This window comes from Mya arenaria, chromosome 14 (genome assembly GCF_026914265.1).
Source record: "Mya arenaria isolate MELC-2E11 chromosome 14, ASM2691426v1".
In the NCBI taxonomy this organism is placed as follows: Eukaryota; Metazoa; Mollusca; class Bivalvia; order Myida; family Myidae; genus Mya; species Mya arenaria.
Window position 1 is genome coordinate 30,741,480 of NC_069135.1, and position 3,024 is coordinate 30,744,503.

At 31.9% G+C, this 3,024-nt stretch overlaps 1 long non-coding RNA gene across 1 annotated transcript; it reads left to right on the forward strand.

Moving 5' to 3' along the window:
* Nucleotides 1–274: 274 nt before the first annotated feature.
* Nucleotides 275–2,732, forward strand: LOC128216583 (uncharacterized). The gene is made up of 3 exons (XR_008258089.1): nt 275–394; nt 973–1,069; nt 2,441–2,732. It is a non-coding gene; the product is annotated as an uncharacterized LOC128216583 (long non-coding RNA).
* The last annotated feature ends 292 nt before the right edge of the window (nt 2,733–3,024 follow it).

The following is a 3,024-nucleotide window of genomic DNA, read 5'->3' on the forward strand; positions in this document are numbered from 1 at the left end:
GAATTCAAACGATAACCCAACACTTATCCTCATTATCATTCGTTTTCGGAAATTGTTTTATTGATTTTAATTACGCGTGAACGTCACGCCATCGTTAACGTCAGCGTTCAGACTTCACTGGAAAGTAAAAACAAACAGACTTAGTCTTAAAAAACTGAAAATGAAACGGGCATTGCGCTTTTCAATTCCGTTAGTATACCATAGAAACTCTACAATGCGTATAATGACTATATATGCTTTCAGCTGTATCGATAATGACCATATCAAATATAGGAATTGATCGAAGCATTGGAACTAAACTAGGAGCATTTGATAAAAGGACATAGAACTGAAATAATCGTAGACATGTGCATGAAAGTTAAGTGTGAGAAATGCAAGAAGCCCACTTGGAAAGGTGAGTTTTAATAATTACACTTTTAAGTGTACATGTTTATACATACCGACATATTTATATCGTTCATATGCCCATACTCGCGTTTGATTGTCAGTTTATCAGTGAAGTAAAACTTCTTTGTACTCCGCTATTTGATCTTGTTAATGTAAAATACAAACTTGAAATGAATTGTATTAAATTAAACACGATATTTTTACTCAATGATATGTATACGAGTATTTAACATTTTGATTATCTTGCATACAGTACTAATTAAGGATAATGTTCGTTTAAACAATAAAATAAACTTATTGTAATATTATTTAAGATTGTGCATTTCACAAAATATACAACACAGTTTATTCATTATAATCCAATTAGTGAACACATATCTGGTGGTGTTTTTTTTCGAAATATATAAACATTGACATTGCTAAACCTATGTTTAAATGACGTGTTTCATATCCAAAGTATGTCATTATAAACTTTTATAATCTTCCCAATTAATTATTTAAACTGTATCAAATATTATTTTAGTTTTATCTTAAGGTTTCATTCCTTGTTTCTTATCTACATATATTTATGTTTCGCCTATCCAGGGTGCGGGAACCACATTGAACAGGTGATGAAGGACGTACCGGAAGACCAGCGATGTAAGAGCCCGCGGAAGTAGCGCATGCGGCACTTTATCGACGGGTAAGCCTTCCGGTTGTCAGTTAAATGCCAAAGCAAATGTGTCTATTTTGTGGAAGGCCTGATTGGCTAGATTATCAGTAGCCAAAATAGCTTTAAACATCTTATCATTTTAATTGTTTTTTGTTTATATTCAGACTGTGTAGGGTCATCTCCGTATTAAACACAAATAAAAATTCAATTCATCATTCTTCAGACTCTAAACAGTAAACTTAACGGTGAGGTTGAAATCAATTTTATGTGCTTATAAATTAAATCTAGATTTATTTCAAGATATGGAAACAACAAAAGAGCAATATTGTGTTATTTCGATATAAACCGTTCAATGCAATCAATATGTAATCATGTTTTTGTTCTATTACAATTGAGAACACATAGCTACTGAAAATACCTTTTCAAATCAAGTGGTCCAAATGAAAACATTTGTAAAAGGAATTTAAGCGATTTGGACATTGTTGACTTATTTTGATTTCTAGCTATACAATGTAAACTCGGATATTTTTATATCGATTATTGAATAAACACAGAATCTTTTATTACCAGCATGAAGTACTGAAATTGATCAGGTATTACCACAATGAATTATTGCAATCGATCTGGTCACGTTCAATTGACCTGAATTTACATATTTCTACAATGAACTGTTGCAATTGAACTGTTCACCTTAATTTGACCTTAAATCACATATTACCACAAAGAACTATTGCAACTGACCTTATCACCTTTAATTGACATACATTTGCATATTAACTAGGAACTATTGCTAATAACCTAATCACCTTTAATCGACTAAAATTCAATCACTTTAACTAGCCTGTTCACCTTTAAGTGACCTAAATTTACATATAACCACCAAGAAGTACTGCAATTGACATGTTCACCTTTAATTAGTTAAATCCATATTTTATCACCAAGAACTTCTGCAATTAACATGTTCAATCCTCTTTAAGCTGGAATCAGATTTTATGATCAAGAACCCGTGCAATTGACCTATTCCCCTTCAATGGAGCTTAATTTACATTTTATCATAAAAAAATGCCGCAATCGACCCGATAACCTTTAAAGGGACTAGACACCAGATGGTCCCAAAATCTACAAATACAGTGTTTTCTCAATTGTCAATACGAGATAGTAATGTCGCCGATAATATATCATCTTACATGATTTAAAAAATAAACGCAGCAGTCTTGTCGGCCCATGCAGTCTGAGCTGACTTTCCCCGTTTAAATATAGCACGGGTGCGCTAAATCCGATGACCAAGACATCATGAAATGAGCTTTCGTGATCCATATGAATTAGTCCTATATATATGCGTATGTGTGTGTTTGTGTGTATGTGTGCTTTTATATAAGACATTTACGTTTCTATTTTCAGATTTCCGGACATGAACTTGGCCATGGATTTATATTGATTTACAGCAAATCCCTATTAAGTTGCTCACTGATCCTCTGTGCCAGTTGTACTTTTGCTTTTTAATTATTTTTTTTGTTTTTAAAATTTTTGATAGATAAATGTTGTCAATGTTTTGCGTTTTTAAATAAATGGAATGTACAATAATTAAAAGCATATGCAACTAAATACCAGCGGTTACGTCTCTTTGAATTACTCAGTCTTTCATCGAGATGACTGCAAGGGAACAAACTCTTGCATAAATTGTTGATCGCTAGATATTGATTTGTCTTTCATTATATTAGTTTACATTTTGTGTCAAAGAAACCGTGTTACACAAACGTATATGACGAGTTATTAATATTAAATCAATATAAAGAACTGCTGGTCTTAGAACGTTTATATTAGTAACTAAATTTACATAAAGAACGATAATTAAAGTATCCACAATAGCCACAAAGTTTCAATGTGACGATACAATGAAATAATCTACATTAATCTTTACGTCATAACTCGCTATTTGTTCTCTTTGGTCATTTTGACGACCAATGAACGCGTTAATAAAAACA